Here is an 11,604-nt window from a genome sequence, read left to right as displayed (position 1 = left end):
TTTGAGGGCAAATGGGACTGCACGCAAATGGTAGTCCTCCTCAGTCGCCTCGCTGGGGCGCTTTTGAATGCTGCACAGCTTATAAACTCGTTCAAGAATTCATAAGGACATTCGTTTCTTCGTCCAGAGAATGTAGGCAAAACTCCAAGCACATTTGTCTTGATATCAACAGACCTCCGACGCGGGTTTGAGACTATGGCATGGGCTGGTTCACCGTCGAGAGGTGCGGTGAGTAAAGCTTAGGAAATCAATGGTTAAGGATAATCACCTTAAGGAAGAAAGGAACGTAGTGTATAGAGACTTAAATCCTCCTTCTTCAAGCACTTGCTAGCATCATTACTTGAAGTGATATTTGTTTAGAGATTTTTGTGGTGAAGCAAAAGTGTAACTGATGAGGTTGTATGGTATTTATAGAGGAAAAGAATGCATGGATTTACATGGTTAATAGTTTGGTTTAGCAAGGAAATGTATCGTCCAAGAGTTATGGAATTTTTGCCAAATGAGGCAAGTCGTCTAATCAATCATTCACAAAACCATAAATGGCAAGAATATTAAATCTTGTCGCTTAAAAGACGTGAGCCGTCATTTGGAAAACGTGAGCCGCCGTTTGATTTGCGTGTTTGATGTGATTTGATTTTGTCGATCGTCTCGTCTTGATTAACACGCTTCTTATCCATTCGTGTAGGTATCGGGGTTCACGGCGTGACTATTGCGCAAGATCCGAAGGGCATGGAGAGTATTTTTATGTTTAATTAATCTCTATTCAAACGTTGAATTCGTGTACGAACTTTTATTTGAAACTCGGTCTTCACAAACGGACTTTTATTAGAGCAAACTTTATATTGTAATATTACTATTTTCGATCACTACTCAAAATATACTTTACAACGATAAACCATAACGAGAAGTAAAAGAAAAATTAGACGCGAAACTTATATATATATATAGATCGATTTTTTTTCTAAGTCTTAGGGTAATAAAAATTCGGGGTGTTACATTCCTTCCGCCTTACAAAAATTTCGTCCCAAAATTTGTAAGGGTCTATTCAAACAGTTCCGGGTATTTTTCTTTCATCTTGTCTTCCAGCTCCCATGCTTCCACAAAACCTTCACCGAAGTGATAGATTTTGTCTTTAGCTGTTGTACCTTGCGATCTAGGATTGCTTCGGGCTTCTCCTCGTAATCTCAAGTCTGGGTTTAACATTATCTCTTCATGGTGGATCACATGTTTCGGATCATACACATATTTCCGTAACTGCGAAACATGGAAGACATTGTGCACGTTTCCGAAACTTGGTGGCAGCGCCAAACGATATGCAACAGGTCCAATTTCCTCCAAGATTTCGTAGGGGCCAATGAAACGAGGCCTAAGCTTTCCCTTCACTCCAAAACGTATTATCCATTTAGAAGGGGATATTTTCAAGAAGACCTTGTCTCCTTCCTTGAACTGTAGGTCGGTTCGACGAGCATCTGCATATGACTTTTGTCTGTCTTGTGCTTCCTTGATTCTTCCTTTGATTTGGCGCACGATTTCGACCATCTCGTCGACCACTTCAGGGCTCAGCATCTTTCTTTCACCAACCTCATCCTAGTATAGGGGCGATTTGCACTTCCTCCCATATGGTGCCTCGTAAGGTGCCATATTAATGGTTGTCAGGTAGCTGTTGTTGTAGGCAAATTCTATCAGGGGTAGGATTGTCTCCCAACTTCCTCCTCTGTCAAGTATGACGGCTCGGAGCATATCTTCTAGTGTTTGAATCGTTCTTTCTGATTGCCCATCAGACTGTGGGTGGAACGCGGTACTGAAATTTAATTTTGTACCAAGTTCTGCTTGTAGACTCTTCCAGAAATTTGAAGTAAATTTTGCATCTCGATCTGACGTGATTGAGGCTGGGATACCATGTAGGCGTACGATTTCTCGCACATAAAGTTGAGACAACTTTTCAGATCCGTAAGTGATTGGAATTGGCAGGAAATGAGCGCTCTTGGTGAGGTGATCCACGATCACCCAGATGACAGTGTTTCCTCGTTTGGTCTTTGGCAAGTCAAACATTTTTCCATGAATGATACTATACTTCTTTTCAAGCCATCCTACCAAAACTTTTGCTTCAAGTCTTGATACATCTTGGTACTTCCAGGGTGTGCGGTATAGGGTGTGTCATGAGCTTCGCTCAAGATCTCATCTCTCAGTTTCTCATTTTGGGGCACACACAGCCTCCCTCCGAAAGTGAGGGCGTTATCCGCCTCCTCGTGATAGGTCTCGTGTCCGTCAGTCCTCACCTTTGCTCGTATCTTTTTCAAACCTTCGTCCTGTCTCTGTGCAGCGATGATACGCTCCCTCAAATCTGGCTGAACCACTAGAGTAGCTATCCTTGCTTCTACCGTCTCTGGGGCACTCACCATTTCCCAGTTGAGTTGGCTGAATTCCCGTAGTAGTTTCTCCTCGTGGGTACATGGCTGTCAAGTGTTGCGCTTTTCGACTTAGAGCATCGGCTACCACATTCGCTTTGTCGGGATGGTAGTTGATGCTGCAATCGTAATCTTTCACCCGCTCCAACCATCTCCTCTGTCTCATGTTCAAGTCTTTCTGTTCGAAGAAATACTAGAGGATTTTGTGGTCCATGAGAATCTCACACTGAACTCCGTAGAGGTGGTGCCTCCAAATATTTAGTGCGTGCACTACCGTGGCTAACTCCAAATCATGAGTAGGATAATTAAGTTTGTGCGGTCTGAGCTGCCGTGATGCATATGCTATTACTCTTCCATTTTGCATGAGGACGCAGCCTAATCCACTTTTTGATGCGTCGGTGTAAACTATATAGTCTACTGCCGGGTCTGAAACGGCCAGGACTGGCGCGGTGGCCAACTTCTTCTTTAGTAACTCAAAGCTTTCTGCACATTCTGGGGTCCACAAAACTTTGATGCCCTTCTTGAGCTGTTGCGTCATTGGTCTTACAATCTTAGAGAAGCCCTCAATGAATCTCCTATAATAACCTGCCAATCCCAGGGAGCTTCGTATTTCGTTGGGTGTTCCAGGAGGTTTCCAATTTTGCACGGTCTCCACCTTTGCTAGATCTACTTGAATTCCTTCGGAAGTGACCACATGACCGATGAAATTCACCTCGTTGAGCCAAAATTTGCACTTGCTGAATTTAGCGTATAGCTTCTCGGCCCTTAGCGTTTCCAGAGTGATCCGCAAGGGTTCTTCGTGTTCCTTCTTGTCCTTTGAGTTGATGAGCACGTCGTCTATGAATACCAATACGAACTTGTCAAGATAGAGGTGGAAGACTCGATTCATGAGATCCATGAAAACTGCAGGTGCATTTGTCAAGCCGAAGGGCATCACCACAAACTCGTAGTGGCCATACCGCGTTCGAAAAGCCGTCTTTGGAATGTCATCTTGTAGAATCTTCAGTTGGTGGTAGCCTGACTTTAAATCCATCTTTGAGAAGACACTAGCTCCTCGGAGCTGGTCGAACAAGTCATCAATTCTTGGCAACGGGTATTTGTTCTTCAAAGTCAGTTTTGTTTAACTCCCGATAGTCGATGCACATTCTTAGCGTCCCATCTTTCTTTTTCACAAAAAGTACTGGCGCTTCTCACGGTGAGACACTTGGTCTGATGAAACCTAAGTCCATCAGTTCTTGAAGTTGCATCTTCAGTTCTACCAATTCCTTCGGAGCCATTCGGTACGGAACTTTCGACAGGGCGCAGATCCGGGTTCGAGATCGATGGTGAATTTCAGTTGTTTATCTGGTGGTAAGCCAGGTAGATCGACGGGAAACACATCTGGGAACTCTCGCACATTTTCCACTTCTTCAATTTTCCCCTCTTCCTTCATTTCCTCGTTCAGGTAGACAAGATAGGCCTGGTCGCCTTTTCGTACCAGCGTTGCAGCTTATAGCACAGAGATTGTGGATTTTCACTTACCCAAGGTAACCCCGTGAAAGTTAGTGGCGTCCTTTCCGGGAGGGTGAAAAGAGATTTGTCGTTGGTTGCACAGGATGGTGGCATAGTTTTCAGCTAGCCAAATCCATCCCAAGGATTATATCGACGTCGGACATGGGCATAACACTCAAGTTGTTGACTAATAACTGATGTCCTCCAAAAGAAACTTCTAAGTTTGAGCAGAAGCACTTAATTTCAATTATTCCTCTGACAGGCGAAGATACCCTAATTCTATGTTTAACTTGATTCGTGGGTATGTCTAAGGTATCTACGCAAGGTGCTGATATGAAGGAATGCGACGCACCAGTATCAAATTGAGAGAATGATAGGTACATCGAGGAGCATAGCCATACCTGCCAGATTTCCTTGGTCCCCTTCCGGCTTCTTCTGTCTGAGAGCATAGGCACGGGCCAGTGATGGGAGACTCGGCCTCCGAGGATGCTGCTGCTTTGGTGGGGGAGGTAATTGTGGTGGTTGCCAAGGTTGCATCTGGATTGCTTGCAACTGTGTGCGCTGTGCTGGCTGGTTCGACCTTGCCCCTACTCCAGAAGTCTTGTTCGGACAGTTCCTGGCAAGGTGGCCACTCCTTCCACATACGAAGCAAATGTCTGTCCCTGCTCTGCAGATTCCCGTGTGCACCTTGGTGCATCTGGGGCATGGTCTCAGATTTGATTGATAGCCCCCAGTTAAATTTGGGGCATTTTGTCTTCCAACGTCATGGTGGTGAGATTGTGGTTGCCATGGCCGTTTCTGTTGTTGAGGAAATCGGGTACCTTCCCATTTGCGTTTTTCTTTGGACCCTTGGGGTTGGTTCTGAGTAGGTACCAGAGCTACAGTCTGAGTGCTCCGTTCAGTGGGGGTAGTCCACCAGGCAACCCCATTCGGTCAGTTGCCCATCGATCCCATTCAGTGTCCAACTCATCGGGTGGGGGTAGTCCACCAGGCAACCCCAAGAACTGTCTGTGCTCAAACGGACTCCTCATCAGTGGAGCTGCTTCATCATCTGCCTGATACTCGACCGGGTACTCATCGTTGTCTGGGGCAGCAATCATGGGGGCCTTGCCCCACCATGTCAGATCATGCTCTGGGCGGGGGAACTGGTGCACCCCCTGGGGTATGTCGTAGCCCGGGAGTAGGTCCCTCTCGAAGAAGATTCTTCTTCTGTTTCTTTATTTCCCGCCTTGAGTCTCGCTTCTGATTCTTCATCTACTTCCATTGCTAATTAACCCCAAAACAGAAGTCGAACTTATCAGAAAACCAAATTATGAAAACCTAAAATTAAAATTTTTGAATAATCAAACTTTGTTTTAAAAAACTAAAATTGAAGCCATATAATTAAAAAACGAATGAAATCTCTAACCTGAATTAAACGGTTCAGTGGTTTTTTTTTTATTCGGTGTTGATCTCCAAATCGGACTCCGTTTTTCCGGCGACGATCGACGGTTCATTCGATTCCATGGTATTTTGTTGTTCGGTTGTCATTGCTAAAACTTATAATTGTTTCAGAAACCTAGAAAACTGATTTGTCTAGGAGATGAAATCGCCTTTTTATTTGTAGATGAAGGGTTAGGAAATGAAAAAGAGTCGATTTTTCAATTCTTTAGAGTTGAATATTTTTTAGAGAGTAGTTGGAAGAGAAATTGATTATAACTCTGCTTTTGAGAGAGTGTATTTTGAAATGAATTTCTTTTCCGGCAAATAATAATAAGAAGTTAAGGATTATAACTTTGCTTTCCGGCAAATTGATTATAACTCTGCTTTAGATTTGGGGCATTTTGTCTTCCAACGTCATGGTGGTGAGATTGTGGTTGCCATGGCCGTTTATGTTGTTGAGGAAATCGGGTACCTTCCCATTTGCGTTTTTCTTTGGACCCTTGGGGGTGGTTCTGAGTAGGTACCGGAGCTACAGTCTGAGTGCTCCGTTTAGTGGGCATTGCCGTCTCTATATCCAAAGCTCGGCTCAGGGACTCCAGATAGGTCAATCCCCCGTGGCTAGCTAGCGCCATCCTAATCTCGTGCCTTAGACCGGCACAAAATTTCTCTGCCATCCTTTCATCAGTGTCGACTTGTTCTGGAGCATATCGGGACATCTCGCAGAAAACCCTATCATACTCTGTTACTGACATCCTTCCCTGCTTAAGGTGATATGCACTAGGGTGCCACTATAGTTAAAATAACATCATACCACCAATATCCACCCTTAGATCCGGAAATCCAACGCTCAAGATTTAATTTCGTGAACAGAATTGAGATTGTTGTCTAGTGTATACCGAATTGCAGTCCGGGTCATTTTAGTCATTTCAATCAGATTCAAATTAGGGTTACCCCCAAATTCGCCTTCATTCTCCAAATTCGCCTCTCTCTCTCCCCAACTCTTCTCTCTCTCCCCGACTGCACCTCTAGATCGCCGAATCTCCAAATCTCCGATCAAAATCTCATCCCGCCGCCTCCACCTCTAGATCCCGCCGCCTCCAACTCTAAATCCCGTCGCCTCCACCTATAAATCCCACCGCCTCCGCCTCTACACCGTGTAACTTCAATTTCCAGCCACGACTACACCGTGAATCGCGCGATTTAGGGCTAATTTCTGGAATTCCGAACGCCTACAACAAGTAAACGGTGAAAACAGTTCACAAGGTATGTTAATTGGATTCCATTTAGGGTTGAACGAAATAGGTTTCCAGAATGTTACTTTGTTGTGAATGCAGATTTATGTATGTGTATTATTCATTCAATTGATGCCTTGTTTAATGTTTCGATCTGAGGTTTTAGTCTGTTTTTGGTGATTTTCAAAATTTTATAGCTATTTGCTTCATGTATAAGGGTTTTTTAACACATTGTGACGGACTATTGTGATTTTTTATCTATTGGATTAAGTATTGTTGTACTCGAAGTGAATTGCTGATTTGGTGATTTGCTTAGTTAGTGATTTGCTTGTATTAATGTATAAAAGGGGTTATGTTACTGCATGATTCATTTTGTGGATGATTTGTATGTTATTGGTTTAATGCAGTGTAAAGACAAATTAAAATGGCAAGAAAAAGAACAAAATCACAGATAGAAGAGGAAGAATCTAGAGGGGAAGTGAAGCTGAAACTAGACCTAATCATGAAAATATGAATGAGGAAGAAGTGGAAACTGAAACAAGCACGAGAATAAACACGAATGAAGAAATAAGAGGACCTGGAGGTGAAGGTATTGTGAAAAATCTTGCAGTATTACTTGTTATATATTGCAGTGGGTCATTTATAATAATGCAGTCTTATTTGATATATATTGCAGTAGTCCATTTAGAATACTGCATCATGATCTTGCAGTTTTCCATATTTACACAATTGATTTGGATTATATGACAGATCTTTGTCTGACAAAATTAGTCTATATATGAGTTAGTGCAAGTAACAAAATAGATAACAGTGTTTACTGTATAGATTAAATGAACTTTTGCTAATTTTAAATTCTGTTTCAAGTGATATTAGTTATAGCAATTATTGATAATTCATACCTAAATCATGACATGATTAGATACTTATCATTCTACTAGTTAAAATGAGGGACCAACAAATAAGATAATTTATGTCATATTGTTGTGTTACTTCTTATACATTGCAGTGCAACATTTAAAATAATGCAGTCTTGTTTGTTATAGATTGCAGTGCACCATTTAGGATAATGCATCATCTTGTTGTTTTGCATGCTATATTGCTTTATTTAATGGTATATATTGTTGTATTGCTTGTTATACATTGCAGTGCATCATTTAGAATAATGCATCATCATCTTGCAGTATTTGTTGTTCTATATTGCAGTCCATCATTTATAATAATGTAGTATTGAAATTTTTTATTTTTTTTTGTAGTTTTGATAAGATTAAACAAGGGTGTGAATGCCCTGCTATTCAGATTAAAGCCAGAAATATTTGGAAATACCATGGAGTATCTAAATGGAAAGCAAAAAAGGGATATAATTGACCTGGGGTTTGGGGCACTTCTGAATTTCAAGTTAAATTTCATACCTCCAAAACTGGGATTCTGGGTTGCATCATACTTCAATCCCATTGCTTGTGGGTTACCTATAGGAGGGCCAGGGACAGAATGCAGGCACATCGACGAAGTTGATGTGCATCTGACGCTTGGCCTTCCTAAAGGAAAAAATCGTATTGAACGGAAACTCCGGAAGCATGATTTGTCGTGGATGGAAGCCGTTGCAAAGTCTCTTAAAAAACCAAGGAAAAATATATATGTTGATGACATTGCCATCCTGATGTTGAATGAGGTAGATGGTGGTGACCAATTCAAGAGACTGTTCTTGGTGCTCATGGAATACTGTTTTATAGAGACCCCAGCAGATGGACCTGTTATCCCAAAGATCCTACATATCTTGGATGATTTGTCAATCATCCATGAATACAATTGGTGTGAATACGTCATCAATGTTCTGTTAGATGTGCATAACAGATGGCTGAACTCCTCTAGCAGATACTACACTGGTCCAATAGTTTTCCTTATTGTAAGTGTAACTTTCTTAAAAAAAATTTAAAAAAAATGCATATACTAAAGTTTTTTATGCTTCTGTATGTCAGGGATGTTATGTGGACAGGATGATAGTAGGAAGAAGAACAGTTGAACGACGTTTCCCATCAATTAACATGTGGGAGTTGGAGGCGTTAAAAGCAAGAGAAGCCCTAGAGATCAATGCTGGTGGATTTGGGCTGGGTTACTATGATGACAGAATGCCACAACAACTTGTTGATGATGACAAAGCATTAATCCGAGCGCAAGAGCAACAAATCTTGGATGAGGTGAATGATATGGCCGGTCCTTCAACTTCAGCAGAAACAAAGCAGCAACACAACGAGGAAATAGAAGCAAGGAAATTTACTGCTGATGTCTATCGTGCTGGAAATCTTTTGGCTGATGGAATATTCAAGTTTGCTGCTACGTTACATGCACCACCAGAGCACATACGTGAAATGAATAGTTTTAAGGTAGCATCTGCAGCGGGGTTGATAATGCTGACTAATGGAAAGAGAGAGAAGAGACGGATGAAAACAAAAGATCAAGTTGAAACACTTGCTCAAAATTTGGATGACGAGGATCTGCAGAATCCTGACTGGCTGGCAGCAATCGAAAAAATGATGAGTGCTCTAGATAAAAAAATTGAATTGGAAAATTATATGCCTAATTGGAATCTGTTTGATGGTGATGACAGTCAAGTAAGTTTTTCTTATTGATAACAATATGTGGTTTATATATATTGTATTTGAAATTTCACTACACTTTTGCAATTGGAGATTGTTCATAATGATGGTTTTATGGATATGCAGAATGTGCAAGCACAAGGTGGCCAGTCGAGAGGTGAGAAATCACCTGTTGCAGATCAAAGTCGTGGAAAGGAAAAGATGGGTGATGCAACTGAAGCAAGGAAGGAGCCTTCACAGGCTACGTGCCCATCGAGCCCAGCTGCAGCTGCTGCAACAAATGAGCCTTCAAAGGATAAAACTGATAGTACATCGGCTCCTGCAGAGGTATGATATACATTGCATAACACAGTTTGAATTGTTGCAGATTAGTATATTATATATTTCACATTATAATGCATTTGTGTTTGTGGCTATTGTAGAATGTCTGTGAAGAACCTTTGAAGCCTCCACAAGGAGTGAAAACTGCAGCTTCAAAGGACACGCAAAAGGCTGATGCTGCATCAAATGTGAATGATCCTTCCAAAGAAAAGGAGGAACATGTATATAATGCATCTTGCCAAATTATACTATGCATTCTTAAGTTTAATAATTGTAATATTGTTTGTTGTAATTTCCAACAGGGACAAAAAACAATCTACACCCGTAACAAGACAAAACATAAAGTAAGTGATGCGATCAAATCTCCTTATGCTGTGCGTGCAGTTACAATGTCAAACAAACTGACGGGGGATGAGAGGGAACTGTATTTTTGGATGATGAGTACTGAAATCAATGCCACGTACGTTTTCGTATAAAATTGTTTTTAATACCAAGTATTTATTCAATAATTGTACAGAATGATAACATCCTACATTTTGTAACAGGGAGCTGATTGTATTCAACATCAACAACTTCAAAATTACTCATGCTCAACTAATGTCAATGCTGCCATATGCAAGGATCCATGTTGCAGTCATAGATGGGTGGAGTTGTTACTTAAATTTGAATGAGAATTTCAAGTCCCGTACATCACCCAGCAGATTGTTTCTGTCTACTTTCACCTCCGTATGTCTCAAACACTTAATGCATATTAGACTTCTCGTATGGTTGTCCTAATTCTTATTTTCTTTGGCTGCAGAGTGGTACAGTTGTGGACCCAAAGACTGATTGGAGCAATGATCAGACAAAGGAGGTCTTTCATGAAAGAATCATTGATGAGCTGAAGTATATCCAAAACTTCAAATGGGAAAATTACAGTCTGGTAATAAACTATCAATACATTGAACTACAATATGTTTCTTAGTGGAATGCAATTAAATATGCTCATTATTATGCACCAGGTTTTTTTCCCTATATATGCAAACGACCACTACTATGTGGTTTGTTTTGATTTCTTGAAAGCAACAATCTGCGTGATAGATAATGTTAGATCAGAAGAAGCTGATGTTGGGGTTAGATATGGCGACCAAGTCTATAGGCTGGTAAGCAAGCAATGTTATATATGTTATTCTGCAATATACAGTATATAAATATGCAAATATCATCAGCTTGACAATTCTTATTTAATAAATTGCAGATAGATTTCTTTGTCTACACTCTGGAAAAGTATGGTTGTGCTAGCTACGGTCGCATGCTCCAAAAAGCAACTGTGAAGGTTCTAGAAATGAAATGGAGTGCTAAAGAAGACACTACAGATTGTGGCCTGTATGCAATGCGCCATATGGAGACTTATATGGGCATGAAGGTCACTGACTGGAAATGTGATCTGACAAACAAACAATCAAGGCCTCTGCAGCTTCTTCGAGCCAAATATTGTACAGCAATGCTGTATAACAACAACAATAGGGCCTTTAGGTGTGTGTCAAGACTTGCCTCACATCAGTATACAGAGGCAAAAAAGACAAGACCGATTGATGTGGAGAATATGGTAGCGGAGTACAAGAACAAACCATCTTGGCGTGCCTCACAATGAAAATAGGGCCTAAGGCTGCTGCAACAATGAAGTCTTGGGTGTTTGCCATGAAGTCTTGGATGAATGAATGAACTTGTGCTGAAACATTTAGTTTTATAGTTTTATTTTGGGGTAGACAATGTAACTGACTTAATTTGGTTTGACTTTTTATCCATAATTGTTTTGATGGCAGTTACTCATAATATGCTTGCATGCTTCAGATTAAATACAGATCATATTAGTTTCTGGGTGTAACAAAGTGTTTAGGACCTATTTTGATTTGAAATCTGAGATTCAGTTAGAGCAGGGATATCTATTGGGAAATTATTGCAGTGTAAATGTCATGACTTTGCATAAAAGAAACTTAAAAGAATCATCTAGTGAATGAAATTAATGGAATTTGAGTGAACATTTCTTTAAAGTCATGTGATGTTTTCCTAGCACTTGAAAGCTAATTATGCTTTGGTAGTAGAGAATACTAACTTTAAGGTTGTGTACCACCTAGCTATACTCTCGTTCTATTA

The sequence above is a fragment of the Salvia hispanica genome, chromosome 4 (assembly GCF_023119035.1).
Source record: "Salvia hispanica cultivar TCC Black 2014 chromosome 4, UniMelb_Shisp_WGS_1.0, whole genome shotgun sequence".
Lineage (NCBI taxonomy): Eukaryota > Viridiplantae > Streptophyta > Magnoliopsida > Lamiales > Lamiaceae > Salvia > Salvia hispanica.
The sequence above is the reverse complement of the archived record's forward strand: the minus strand, read 5'-3'. Positions refer to the sequence as shown.